The following is a 13,930-nucleotide window of genomic DNA, read 5'->3' as shown; positions in this document are numbered from 1 at the left end:
GGGACAAAATTAAATTCCAGATTAAAACAACAACAAATATCTGCCAATGGGTTTAGAAAAATTAAATATTCTTGATTTTCAAAAAATTTAATAAATAAATAAATAATTGATACCATTGACACATATTTGTTTTAGTTTTAAGGAATAAGCTGAAATAATATTGTTCAGTTTTGTAGAAAATAAGACTTTATATCTTCTCTTTGCTTTTTGAGTAAATATATCTTGATTCAAGGTAATTATATTGTATTCAGACAAAGTACTGATTATAATTTTTAGTATTTTGTGTCTGCGCTGCTTATTATGAACAAAAATAAATTGATTAGTACAAAATTCAATTAATTCGCTCAAATATTTTGTACTTTTTAGGCTTTGACAAGCTTTTTTTTTTTTTTTTATACACCCGATTTTTGGCAAATTGCATGGAAACCAGTGTGGTATCCAGTTTCTGAACACAGCAAGAAGTTTAACTAGAGAAAGTCCAGAACAGTAGGAATCGACAGATCTTATTGAGTTTCCCGTCATCTCCCTCTAGCTGTGACCGCAGTCTGAAACTAAAGAAACTGCCCGGTGATAACGCCCAAATCTCTCTCTCTCAGTGGTTGGATGCTTGGCCTGCGGTCAGAAGTCTGAGAAAGCCTCTTTGCTTTAAGCTCTGCTGGTTTTGTGTCGTGCTATGAGAGCAGAGGGCTGCCAGAGCCGAGAAATTAATCATCTTAAAACTCACAGCAGCACTGCTCACACAGACTCACACACAATTATAAAAATATTTCAGACTATTTTAAATTCTGTTTGGATGAGTGCTTGCTGATTAAATGCAAATATTTAAATATCTAAATGTCAAAATTATTGTCATGCATACATTCACACAAAGATTTAAGTGCAAATATGCATACAGGCACAAACGGTGGAAAGGGAATGGATTTAATCAATGCAAAAGAAGTTCATTATTTTTCTTACACTATTGGCCTGTTAGATAATTTTTTTTCATGTATGCAAATTAGATTTCTGTTCGATTCCAATTTAAGTGAAAAAAATACAATGTGCAAAAATACAATGTCCCTCCACATCACAACTTGCCCTTTTTAAATAACTGATTTAGTCTTGAAGGCTGTTGCATCAATTTGTGTGGTATTTTTTTTGGACTGTTTAGATTTGCATGGCATAGAGATGGCATGGGTGAGGATAAAAAATAAAAAATAGATCTCAAGGAAATAAATGATTGTTATAATTGACAGCATATACAGTACAAACAAAAATCTATACATTATTTAAATGCAAAAAAAATATTTACACAATAAAATTAGGGGTGCTCCGATCGTTAATGCCATCTCGTCAGTAAAGCCGGTTCTCTAATCAGCGGTAAATTCTATCAGGTGTGTGATTTCACATAGAGCAGCTGTTACTACACAGAGCCGTTGTTAACTGAGAAGCTGCGCAAATCCACGTTCATTATAAGTGTTTATTTGCGCATCTTCTCAATTAACAACGGCTCTGTGTAGTAACAGCTGCTCTATGTGGAATCACGCACCTGAGGGAATTTACCAGAGCACCCCGAAAGGCGGGCATACACTGTGCAATTTCTGTGCGATTTCGGCAAGGTACTTCACACTTTTCGCTCTGTATGAGTAGATCGCATGCAATGTAAAGCCAAAGCTCACGATTTTTATGCGCTCACTGTACAGTCCGATTGTCGAGTTGCGATTTGACTGCTCACACTATACGTGAGGAATCAACCGAATAAACACGTAGGATCCCTCAGAACCCGATAAGTACAATATCAAGTGTCTCCATTTACACTGCATTTAATTAAATCAGAATAATTGTTGCGCAAAAAAAAAAAATGGTGGCCAAGTTTCAGTGCTTCCCTAGTTATTTTTGTTATAAAAATCTACTTGTTCCACACAAGCATAAATTGGGCCCTGCGGTTTAACCACAGTTTACTTTGGCCCTACATTTATTACAAATTGAGAACTTTGCGTTTTTGCTCACGATGAAGAACTTCCATGCCGACGACATACTAGCATGTGTTGAATCGCCCAGGGTTGCCAGGTTTTCACAACATGTTTTTTTTTTGGGTGGGGCTCCCCTGGTAAAATTTGCATTCCAAGGGATAAATAAATATAACATTATTGGGGTCATTTCAAACTGCAGACATGAACAACAACCCACAGCAACAGTGTTAAAGTACCCCAGTTACACAGGAAAACTGCGGACAACACTGGAATCAGCAGACTGACTAGCTGGTCACCGCTCTGGGCCAATCATGTGGAAAATTGGCAAATTCTGGTCCCTTGCTGGATGACCTATGCATCTTTAGTGTTATTCTCAGAAACAGGAAAAAACTATATTGTATATAAAAGTGTGCTTTCAAGTCAAAATGACCTTGATCAGGTACAAAAGACTGTAATTACTCTTTTTAATGTCATTTATCCTTATAGATTTCATTTTTGAAGAGGAACTTCTGGGAAGGTACGTGGCATATTATCTCATTAAAAACTTTACTATCTGATTGCTGCAACATTAAACAAAGTTCTCTTCCTGCCTGAATAGATTAGATAACTTTAATTATAGTGGAAGCCACTTCATTGCAGGTCTTACTGTAGAAATTATGAAAGGAAAGTTGTTTTTTTTCACATGGTGCAAGATGTACAGATCCATAATTTACAATACAACAATGATTGCCATTATTTCTTTAAGAACATCTCATGCTTGTTTTTGAATGCTCAATTTTTGCTGTAATTGTAATGATATGCCTTTGTTCCTTCACTCTGTAAAGAATTGCAAAGCAGTTGTTTAAAAATTAGCCATTGATTTGTGCATAAGTGGCTCATCTGTGTGTGATAGCAGAGGCTGGATGGCATGCATGTGCTCCCAAAGTGTAACAAGGAATATTATGTGCATATTTTATTATTAAAGTAGGGCTGGGTGGCATACCAAACAACAATACAAATGCATCATGCAAGATTCTGAAATTTATATGATACAAAATGCCTAGCGACACCATAGGTTAAAATACATTAGCAGATGTTACTAGACTTTTCCTGGTTGATTAAACACAGTGCTTTAAAGAATGGTTCACCCAAAAAATAAAAATAAAAATACTGAAAATGTCCTCACTCACTGTCCAAGATGTAAATGAGTTTGTTTCTTACTCTTAACAGATTTTAAGAAATATGTAGTGATGTAGCACTACGTGGGGGAAGTTGTGGCCTAATGGTTAGAGAGTTTGACTCCTAACCCTAATGCTGTGAGTTCGAGTCTCGGGCCGGTAATACCACGACTGAGGTGCCCTTGAGCACTTGCTTACCAATGGATGCTCTGCAGAAACAACTGATAAAAGCATCACAATAATTCACACCACTTCAGTCCAGTAATTAATATTTTGTGAAATAAAAATCTGCAAAAAGTCATCTCGTTTTAATCAGGAGAGAAATATGCACAGATCAAAACAGATCTGAACAAATATGTGGAGTATTTCGATGTGAGATGACAACAGGGGATGGACTTTTTCACTGGAGGCAGCGCGTTTTTATGGGTTATGAACTTGTATTTTAGCAGGAAGTTTAAGTCTGAAGTCAAAAACATATTTATGTCATATTGATGGACTGGAGTGGTGTGGATTACTTGTGGATTATTGTGATGTTTTTATCAGCTGTTTGGACTCTCATTCTGACTGCACCCATTGATTTAATTTAGTTAATATAACAAGTTAATTTCTATTCAAGACAATATTTTTGACAGCATCTTCATTTAACAATTTTTCTATACAAGTGCCTAAAACTTTTATCTGTTCTGTATTTATATGCTAATTTTGGCATTTCTGGCTCAATGCATGACAAAAAAATTCACAGCTTTTATGTATTGTAATTAAAATCTACAGATGCGAATAGATAGTGTAATAACATTTAAATGCACATTTTGGATATTTTCTTTCTGCTTGTCTTTGAGGAGACAAAGAAAGCACATTGCACTGATGCCAAATAAATTAAGAATTTTATTAATTTGAAAATATTAATCATTAGGAATAATCTAACTTTTGGTTTCTCCATAAATTATGGGATGTTTACAGAGCAAAATAAGAACATGTCCTTCTAGCAGTAGCCTATGTGCTTTAAAAGCCACTCCAGTGTTTCTTGGTCAGACTCTAAAAAGCAATTTAGGCATGAGTGCTCCAGTGCTCTTGCAAAGCAGAAAATATTAGTAAATGTTTAAGAGCAAAATCTCATGGAGCCTGAACACTGAAAATCTGAACCATCACTGCAGAGCCTCATTCAGACTAAACCTCTGAAACTAATGAATTTCACTCAGTTTACATTGTTGACCAGTAGCCTACTTCTGGTACTGTACCTTTACAATGTCACAATGTTGAAGAAAACACTTGAGAAAGTGTGTCTCTTCCGCAGCTCGGTACGTTTTCAAATCCTTTTTTAGTCTCGAGCAAGACTGTACGACATTCACGTTACATGATTTTACAGATTTTTATGTAGAAAGGGCGACAGCGCACCGCAGTAAAATTAATTATCATTCATGTTTTCATAACCTCTGGCCAAATTCAAACACAAAACTAAAATGAAATCATCTTAGAAAGCAAGAGGCCCCCTGGTGTTTTGGGAGCCCTACACAGCTTGCGTATTTTGCGTACAGGGAGAATTGGCTCTGATTAGCCTACTTAGAAAATGGCATGTATATATATACACAAACACACCTGCTCCACCACCATCACACTCAACACCGGGGTACCACAGGGCTGTGTGCTGAGCCCATTCCTCTACTCCCTCTACACCCACGACTGCAAGCCTGTGCATGGATTCAACTCCATCATCAAGTTTGCAGATGATACCATGGTTCATGGGCTCATTAGAGACAACGATGAGACTGCCTACAGGGAGGAGGTATAGCACCTGGCCACATGGTGCGCTGACAACAACCTGCTCCTTAACATCAGTAAGACAAGGAGCTCATTATGGACTTCAGGAAGAAACATGCATTAACCCATCCACATTTTACAGGATAGTTGTTGAACGTGTCTCTGGCTTCAAGTTCCTGGAATCCCACATCTCAGATTACCTGACCTGGACCACAAACACCTCCAGTCTGGTTATGAAGGCTCACCAGTTTTGGTTCTTAGGAAACAAAAGAAGAACCAGTTGTCTTCAGCCATCCTGGTGAACTTCTACCAGTGTGCGATCAAGAACTTACTGACCAGTTGTATTACAGTCTGGTATGGGAAATGCTCAGTTGCTGATGGCAAGGCACTGCAGAGGATGGTGAAAACAGGTCAACGCATCACAGGGACAACACTTCCTGCTACTGAGGACATCCATAGAAAACACTGTCTACGTCGAGCTCGCAGCATTCTTATCGCAGCATCATATGATGCTTTTTACAGGTCATTTTTTTTGTGTATTTGGTGAAACAGAATATGTTGACATGCTTTTAATGTTAAAAAATACATTATTTTTCTAAAACTGTACATTATTGTATTTTCTCTATGCCCCGCCTCTCTTAAACGCGTCATTTTCAACAGCGTCCAACCTTCTGACAATCACAGTCTGCTCTGATTGGCCAACTGACCCAGTGCATTGTGATTGGCCGAACACCATAAGCACTCGTCAGAGATGTAACACCCCTTTCCATAATCGCGAGCTTTATCCTTCAAAATAAATGTAAAGACAGCTTTCACCTAGATACACACAGCATCTCCCTGACATGACTGCTTCAACACTATCCATCCATCCATCCATCCATTCATTTTGGGTGGATCTGATTTTCTGTATAGTTCAGATAAAATACTAACATCATGGTGACAACGCAAAGAGTGATTCCTCAAGACCTGTATGAAAATGTCCACTTATTACTCATCATAGGAATTGAGCTGAAGATCAGCTGCTAATCATGTAATATTGTCCTGAATCAAAGAATATATTTCCTCAAACAAAGAAACTTTCAGCGGAGTCATTTTAAAGCCCACTAAAGTTTTCTGAAATCATACAATAGCACTGCATGATGAACACGATGATTTCTAAGTTGATAATGACTTTGGATACAAAGCAATGGATAAATAGGATGATTAACCTTTTCAGAGTCTGACAGATGTGGTTTTGCCAAGACAGACATGTGGGGTGTAGAAGCACCTATCCCAGATAGGAAGCCTAAAGCAGATATTTCCTGAAAAACGATCCCTCAGTTCTGATTGGTTGATTGGAATGTTTTTCAAGGTAAACAAGGATGTCAATCCAGGAACATGTTGTTCTTGGTGACATCATGTTCAGCATCTGTAGCTCCATGGAAAAGAGAATTCTGTGCTCTTCAAATCATCTTTGGGTAAAAAGAGTAATACAGGTCTAGAAACAACATGAGTGTGAATACATTTACATAGTTTGTTTCCTGTAATCTACACAGCACTGACACCTTGGTGTCCGATGTGGCCAATAAATAAATAAACATTAGATGAGTATTCAAATATCCTGCAGGCTTTTGTATGTTTTCTGTCTGGATATGTGATGACGTCTATACTTTATAAGTGCAGCGAGGCCCTCAGGATAAATAGATATGGAAACACAGCTCGTCTTGAAATGAGTAAATCACACAAAATAAAAATTCTGTCATCATTTACTCACCCTCATGTTGTTTGCAAACATGTAAGACTTTCTGTCTCTCTGGGTTTTCATTAAAATACAGTTAAAATAAGCATCATTAGGATTTGTCCAGCTAAAAAAAAAAAAACACTGTAAAGCAGATTTGTATTAAATCTTATAGGCTTCCAAGGCTATACAATAGCTACCTGTATGTGTGAGCAAGAAATTAACATGTTATTAGTTATTGACTGAAATAATTAATTCTTCCAGACATTCAGAAGAAATATATGTTAAATTTATCCTATTATTCCCTTTTTTCTGTTTTAATTTTAGTTAGTTTTAGTTTAAATGTTTTGTTTTTCCATCACAAAATAAAACTGCATGTTTATATATCTGAATTGTGAGGGGGGAAAAGTCACAATGTAAAATATAAAATGTTGCAATTTTTATTATTATTATTATTATTATTGTGTGGTGGAAACAAGATTCCATTTGGATTAGTTATTTTAGTACATAAAGTTAAACTAAACAAAAATGAGAAATGTTGCCTGCCGGAGATGAAATAAGTTTGAATAATGTTTTTTTTGTACAGCACACCAGATAAATGGACCACTTTCATGATGCTTTTAAGGTGTTTTTAGTTCTTTTTGAAGCATGAAAGCTCCAATATAGCGCTAACTCAACAAAGAAGTTGCACATGTCACTTCTTCAAGTGTCTTGCTCAAGGACACAACAGAATCGCAGCAGGATCTCATTTAGGGGCACACAAGCTGCAGCCTTCAAAACCTCCAGCTGGCTTTCTGAATGTTTGAGATATTTCCAGTCACTTCATATGCAACATTGATTTTATAACAGTATTTTATAAATGCACACAACAGAATCCAGCTGAGCTTCAGTCAGAGTTTGCATTTCTGCTCACGCTCACATGCTTTGATACTGAGATATGAGTCCAGTCCCAGTAAAGCACTCTGTCTTTTAACACAGCGAGCAAAAGAGCCTCCCAAATCTGACTTGTTGTTGGTAACGCAAAAAAACATAAGGTACGAAAATATTAGAAATCAAACAATTATCCATCATTGGGTAATTTTTTTTTCCATGTAGTATATTTTTGTGAAGCATCTCTAGTTTATCTTACTGCAAAGAAAAAAGTGCACTTCATTGTACTGAATATGCACTTTTAATGTACTTCAGATCTTAAAAGTGTATAGTAAAAAAAAAAAACTGTACTGGCAGATAATATAATATTGATGAGTAAATGTACATGAAGTACACTTTTAAAAAGTGCACAGTCTGATAACGTCAGATGAAAAGAATTTAACTGTAATACATTTTCATTTAATTGCATTTAGCATGCAAAATATAATCTTGTTTTTTTTTTTTTTTTTTTTTTTTTGCATAATAAAAGTATCAAGTAAAGAGCTAATAGTCAAGCTGTTTTTGGTGTTTTCCTGGTCCAGTTTGGTCTTTTAGATGGTCTGCCAGCCCCAACAGCTGGTAGTCCAACTGGTCAACTATATAAGCCTGGATAAACCATGATAACGACCACAAATAACCTTCTTGGACCAGCTAGAAACTGTAAAAACCAGCTAGCACTATTTGTTCAAATGTCTTTTCAAACTTGCATGGTTTTTTAGTTTCTATGATAATGAACATGAATGAGCATGGCTGAACTCAAGAAATGACAAAAAGATCATTTAAGTATCATTGAAGACCTCTGCATGATTCAAGCCATTATTCGTCCCCATTATTAATCCCAGAATGTCCTCATGCAATGCATATATTCCAAGGAGCTGCATTAAGCTGATTTTCAGTGAACAGCTTCAATTATACAACATGGAAAATGGTTTACAAATTGTATGAACTGCTTTTGATCTTTTTTGCTTGATGACTTGACATTGACTTTCATCACTTCCATGAAAGAAATAAAATGGAATAATGAACATTATCTTTTCTATTCACTGTTTCCTTTTAACTGGATTTGGCCAGATTTCCCAGCGTGGTTAAGACTATGTAAGCATGCACACATTTTTGTGATCATCTGTGACTATCACTCTCTACACATTTAGAATTTCTCAATGCAACTGTTGAACGTGCACGCTGTGTCTTCTTTTGGCTCATTCAACGTAAACCCGAAAATAATCTCACATCTGAAATCTCACACTGATTGAACTAACTGCACGCATAATACAATGCTTATAAAACAACAACTGCTCTAACAAAAAAGCTTCTTCTTCAAAGTTTCCGTAAACACTTTTGTGTCCAAATGGAAGTGTTTCATCTCCCATTTGCTTTGACAGAAAACAGAAGCGCTTCAGACTAATGTGATGCATGACTCATGATCACCTCTTTGCGGCCTGCAGTATTATTTTGGTGCCAGCGCTGAGATTACGTGGAGTCATTACATTACTATCGCTGAGCTTTACTCACAAACACAAAGCCATTCCAACTGATGCTCTCCACAATACAAACAACAAAAGTGTGGGAGTCTGTATTGTCAGATGGCTTTGTGGAATAAGTTTGCAAATCTGTCCAGGAAGAAGGACAGCAGGGTTTTGCATTTATCAAAGTTGAATGTGTATTGTAGGAAGACAAACATAAAATCCAATGGCTCTGAAAAAAAAAAACTGATGTCAAATAACACTTTGTTTGCTTATAAAAAGACACCATTAATTATACACTCAAACAGATCAATCACTTCAACATTATTATTGTGTTGATCTTGTCTTTTGCTCTGCTTTGTTTTCTTTTTTTTTATATTGTCCTAAAACTCTTAAAGTAAAAAAAAATCATGAAATTCATGATTATAACCCCAAACACACATGCACATACACTACTGCAAATTTTAAAAGTACAATCAATATTTTTTACAATGTTTCTGAAAGAATACAGTAAATACAGTAAAAACTGAAATATTGTAAAATATTTTTACAATTTAAAATAAATGCTTTCTCTTGTAGTATACTCCAGTCTTTAGTGCCACATGATCCTTCAGAAATCATTCTAATATACTGATTTACTGCCCAGTTATTCAGTTATCAATTATTATTGGTGCTAAATTGTTCTATTTATTATCAGTGTTAAAAAATTATCAATGTTTATCTGCTAAATACTTATATAACTGTGACAATTAAAAATTTCAATTAAATATTTAACAATTTAGCATTTTTTTCTGTATTTTTGATCAAATAACTGCAGCCTTGGTGAGCATAAGAGACTTCTTTCAAAAATATTTCAAAAATCATATGTGAGTATATGAGTGTATTTGTTTAAAAATTATTATTATTTTTACAAAATTCTATATTATTATTATTATTGTCTATCTGCAGGTGTATTTATACCATGTTGTCTATACCATGTAGAAATATGGCTGTGTGTATGTCTAGTGCTTTCAGGTTAGTTTTAGTCAGGTAAGTCTAAGTCTAAGTTAGTTCTTTGTCCTCTCATGACTTTCATTCATAATTCATACAAATGCACCACACATCATAGGCTCTTGATCGATATTTCTGTTTGCTTTTGTATAAAAAGAAATCAATGGAGAGAAATACACACACACACACACACACACACACACATATGTATGTACTATTCTCTATAAATATCGGGCATGGGTGTTTGTGATATTTGTGGAAGCTAGTCTTACACTTCCTGTCCCTAAAAGGACTGAATGTGAATCATTGTGAGTGAGAGAGAGAGAGAGTGAGTGAGTGAGTGAGTGAGTGAGTGTGTTGAGTGAGTGAGTGAGTGTGTTGAGTGAGTGTGTTGAGTGAGTGAGTGAGTGAGTGAGTGAGAGTGAGTGAGTGTGTTGAGTGAGTGAGTGAGTGAGTGAGAGTGAGTGAGTGTGCTGAGTGAGTGAGTGTGTTGAATGAGTGAGTGAGAGTGAGTGAGTGAGTGTGGTGAGTGAGTGAGTGAGTGAGTGAGTGAGTGAGTGAGAGTGAGTGGGTGAGTGAGTGTGGTGAGTGAGTGAGTGAGTGAGTGAGTGAGTGAGTGAGTGAGAGTGAGTGGGTGAGTGTGCTGAGTGAGTGAGTGAGTGAGTGAGTGAGTGAGTGAGTGAGTGAGAGTGTGTTGAGTGAGAGTGAGTGAGTGAGTGAGTGAGTGTGTTGAATGAGTGAGTGAGTGAGTGTGGTGAGTGAGTGAGTGAGTGAGTGAGTGAGTGTGGTTAGTGAGTGAGTGAGTGAGTGTGGTGAGTGAGTGAGTGAGTGAGTGAGAGCGAGTGGGTGAGTGTGCTGAGTGAGTGAGTGAGTGAGTGAGAGTGAGTGAGTGAGTGTGGTGAGTGAGTGAGTGAGTGAGTGAGAGTGTGTTGAGTGAGTGAGAGTGAGTGAGTGAGTGAGAGTGAGTGAGTGAGTGTGTTGAGTGAGTGAGTGTGGTGAGTGAGTGAGTGAGTGAGTGAGTGAGTGAGAGTGAGTGAGTGAGTGTGCTGAGTGAGTGAGTGTGTGAGTGAGTGAGTGAGTGAGAGAGTGAGTGAGTGAGTGTGTTGAGTGAGTGAGAGTGAGTGAGTAAGAGTGAGTGAGTGTGTTGAGTGAGTGAGTGTGTTGAGTGAGTGAGAGTGAGTGAGTAAGAGTGAGTGAGTGTGTTGAGTGAGTGAGTGTGTTGAGTGAGTGAGTGAGTGAGTGAGTGTGTGAGTGAGTGTGTTGAGTGAGTGTGTTGAGTGAGTGTGTTGAGTGAGTGAGTAAGTGAGTGTGTGAGTGTGTTGAGTGAGTGAGTGTGTTTATTGAGTGAGTGAGTGTGTGAGTGAGTGAGTGTGTTGAGTGAGTGAGTGAGTGTGTTGAGTGAGTGTGAGTGAGTGAGTGAGTGAGTGAGTGAGAGTGAGTGGGTGAGTGTGCTGAGTGAGTGAGTGAGTGAGAGTGTGTTGAGTGAGAGTGAGTGAGTGAGTGAGTGTGTTGAATGAGTGAGTGAGTGAGTGTGGTGAGTGAGTGAGTGAGTGAGTGAGTGAGTGTGGTTAGTGAGTGAGTGAGTGAGTGTGGTGAGTGAGTGAGTGAGTGAGTGAGAGTGAGTGGGTGAGTGTGCTCAGTGAGTGAGTGAGTGAGTGAGAGTGAGTGAGTGTGGTGAGTGAGTGAGAGTGTGTTGAGTGAGTGAGAGTGAGTGAGTGAGTGAGTGTGGTGAGTGAGTGAGTGAGTGAGTGAGTGTGGTTAGTGAGTGAGTGAGTGAGTGTGGTGAGTGAGTGAGTGAGTGAGAGTGAGTGGGTGAGTGTGCTGAGTGAGTGAGTGAGTGAGTGAGTGAGAGTGAGTGAGTGAGTGTGGTGAGTGAGTGAGTGAGTGAGAGTGTGTTGAGTGAGTGAGAGTGAGTGAGTGAGTGAGTGAGTGAGTGAGAGTGAGTGAGTAAGTGTGCTGAGTGAGTGAGTGAGTGTGTTGAGTGAGTGAGTGTGGTGAGTGAGTGAGTGAGTGAGTGAGAGTGAGTGAGTGAGTGTGCTGAGTGAGTGAGTGTGTGAGTGAGTGAGTGAGTGAGTGAGAGAGTGAGAGTGAGTGAGTGAGTGTGTTGAGTGAGTGAGAGTGAGTGAGTAAGAGTGAGTGAGTGTGTTGAGTGAGTGAGTGAGTGAGTGAGTGAGTGTGTGAGTGAGTGTGTTGAGTGAGTGAGTGTGTTGAGTGAGTGAGTTAGTGAATGTGTTGAGTGAGTGTGTTGAGTGAGTGTGTTGAGTGAGTGTGTGAGTGAGTGTGTGAGTGTGTTGAGTGAGTGAGTGTGTTGAGTGAGTGAGTGTGTTGAGTGAGTGAGTGAGTGAGTGAGTGTGTGAGTGTGTGAGTGAGTGTGTTGAGTGAGTGAGTGTGTTGAGTGAGTGAGTTAGTGAATGTGTTGAGTGAGTGTGTTGAGTGAGTGTGTTGAGTGAGTGAGTAAGTGAGTGTGTGAGTGTGTTGAGTGAGTGAGTGTGTTTATTGAGTGAGTGAGTGTGTGAGTGAGTGAGTGTGTTGAGTGAGTGAGTGAGTGTGTTGAGTGAGTGAGAGTGAGTGAGTGTGTTGAGTGAGTGAGTGAGTGAGTGAGTGAGAGTGAGTGAGTGAGTGAGTGAGAGTGAGTGTGTTGAGTGAGAGTGAGTGAGTGAGTGAGTGAGAGTGAGTGTGTGAGTGAATGTGTTGAGTAAGTGTGTTGAGTGAGTGAGAGTGAGTGAGTGTGGTGAGTGAGTGTGTTGAGTGAGTGTGTTGAGTGAGTGAGAGTGAGTGTGTTGAGTGAGTATGTTGAGTGAGTGAGTGAGAGTGAGGGAGTGTGTTGAGTGAGAGTGAGTGAGTGAGTGAGTGTGTTGTGAGAGTGAGTGAGTGAGTGAGTGTAGTGAGTGAGTGAGAGTGAGTGAGTGTGTGTGTTGAGTGTGAGAGAGAGGGTGGTGTATGAAGTGAACTAAACATTAAGATAATTTCCTCTCACGATTAGCAATGGACTTGTTTACACTGTGTCTCAAGAAGATAATAACCATCAAGAAATAATCTCTCAATATTGAACGCGAAAATGCTTTGATGGCAAACAATCACAGCCAATTTAAACACATTTTGAGATTTCAGGATGGAAGAGATACCACAAAAATGTTTACATTTAACATACATTTATATAAATGAGATTGCCATGTTCTTGTAGGTCAACTAACAGAGCTTAACTACAGTAGCAATATGAAGGTCATGGGTTCATTTCCAGTGAATGCATGTACTGACAAGTTACCATAAATCACTCTGGATAAAAGTGGATGTCAAATTCATAAATGCACATAAGATTTTGTTTTATTTTTAGGTCCAAACTGGGTTTCTCTTGCAAAATAAGCCAATTAGTTTTTTTTTTTTTTTTTTTTTTTTTTTTTTTTTTTTTTTAAAGAGCTCATTGCAATTTATCTGAAACTGTAGATAGCATCACCAGCCTGCTTTAAATGCCGCGAGGCTAAGGAGCACTTGTTTAATGTACAATTACTAAGAGCATTTGTATGATTGGACAGTAATCCCCGGCCGTCACACCAAATGGTCTGTGGAGGTTTTATTTTTAGGTGTGTTTGAGAATCATATCAGAGGTTTTGATGCGTACATGAAATGAGAAAGGGAGAAATGGCCTCTTTGTTTGTCCATTCTTTCAGTCGCTATTGCTTCGATGTAATGAAGAACTAGAAAATACCACACTGCAAAAAGAATAAAAAATGTAGTAAAAAAATTAAGAGATAAAATTATTAAGAAAAAAATATATCTGTAAAAAAATATAGAAATATTAGCGAAATTTATGCTTAAAACAAGATAAAATGTCTGTCAGTGGGGTCAGAAAAATAATAATGCTTTCCTTTTGAATTAAGTTTATTTTTCTCACCCCACTGGCTATCTTTAATTAAGTCACAGTTTGTAAAAGTCCTTTAACTTCTTAAGTAATTGAATATAGATTAAAAATGCAGTATCATAATA

General features: G+C 37.8%; 1 protein-coding gene across 1 annotated transcript in view; it reads right to left on the bottom strand.

Moving 5' to 3' along the window:
* The window catches only part of slc1a7b (solute carrier family 1 member 7b), a 49,346-nt gene that overhangs the window by 34,609 nt on the left and 807 nt on the right, over positions 1-13,930 (bottom strand). The gene's annotated exons all lie outside the window — the stretch shown is intronic.

The sequence above is a fragment of the Carassius gibelio genome, chromosome B23, assembly GCF_023724105.1.
Source record: "Carassius gibelio isolate Cgi1373 ecotype wild population from Czech Republic chromosome B23, carGib1.2-hapl.c, whole genome shotgun sequence".
In the NCBI taxonomy this organism is placed as follows: Eukaryota; Metazoa; Chordata; class Actinopteri; order Cypriniformes; family Cyprinidae; genus Carassius; species Carassius gibelio.
The sequence above is the reverse complement of the archived record's forward strand: the minus strand, read 5'-3'. Positions and strand labels throughout refer to the sequence as shown.